We start from the raw sequence: 1,005 nt of genomic DNA, 5'->3' as shown, positions 1-1,005 counted from the left end.
TTAGCAGGCCAGTTTGCGATGCTGCTGTTTTCCCACCGGAGTAAAATGGGCCATTCTCACTGCCCTTAACGTAGAGGGGCTGTGACTTTGATGTGCAAGAGCATGCAAGAGCGGGAGGGAAGCGGGCCGTTATTTAAGCCATGTGATCTGACGGGAGGGGCTGGAAAATGAACAAAGGTGGGAATTATTCCATAGCAGCTCACTGACATTTATTGTGATTTACAAATCTGTGAACATATGGTGACTGCTGGAAGCACGGGAGGGCGGTTGGAAATGGGTAGACTTAAGGGCAAAACCAGCCACTCATCCTTCCTCCCTTGGCTGCTACTTTACCCACAGCCCACAGAACGCATTTGTCTTGCTAGCCATTTTTGCTCCCAAATCTGCAGGAAGCCCAGGAAGAAAGGCCAGGACAAAAGAGCCCCTTTTCCTTAACCCATTCCCCAACATGTAGGTGTAAGAGTCTCCCCCTCCTGCAAAAGAAGTTGGTATCTTAGTTCTCAGCTACGGTGTTTCTAATGTGCTGTGCCCTTCCCTGGTTTTTGCTGGATCTTGTTAAGTGCTCATCTTTGCTTCCCGTGGCTGGATGGGGAGCTGGAAATGTGGGGGTGGCACTTTGGGATCCACGGCGGCCCTTGGGAATTCGGGACAAGCACTGTTTCTCTTGCCAGGTGAGGGAGCCCTCCCCACGCCCTCCCGCTCTGTTCAACTAGCAAACGCTGTATCTTGCCGCTCCTCTCTGACTCCTTTGAGAGCATCCTGGTAACGCTGTTCACTGTCTTCTCTGTGCCGGGGCCTGATTCCACTTAGCCTCTGTCTTAGTCTGTTCAGGCTGCTATAACAAAAGTACCAGAGATTGGGTGGCTTCTACCAACGGAAACTTATTTCTCACAGTTCTGGGAACTGGGAAATCTAAGATCAAGGTGCTGGCAGATTCCTTGTCTGTGAGACCCTACCTCCTCGTTCATAGATGGCTGTCTTCTTGCTGTGTCCTCACATGGCAGA

This window comes from Halichoerus grypus, chromosome 9, assembly GCF_964656455.1.
Source record: "Halichoerus grypus chromosome 9, mHalGry1.hap1.1, whole genome shotgun sequence".
NCBI lineage: Eukaryota > Metazoa > Chordata > Mammalia > Carnivora > Phocidae > Halichoerus > Halichoerus grypus.
This window is presented reverse-complemented; position numbering follows the sequence as displayed.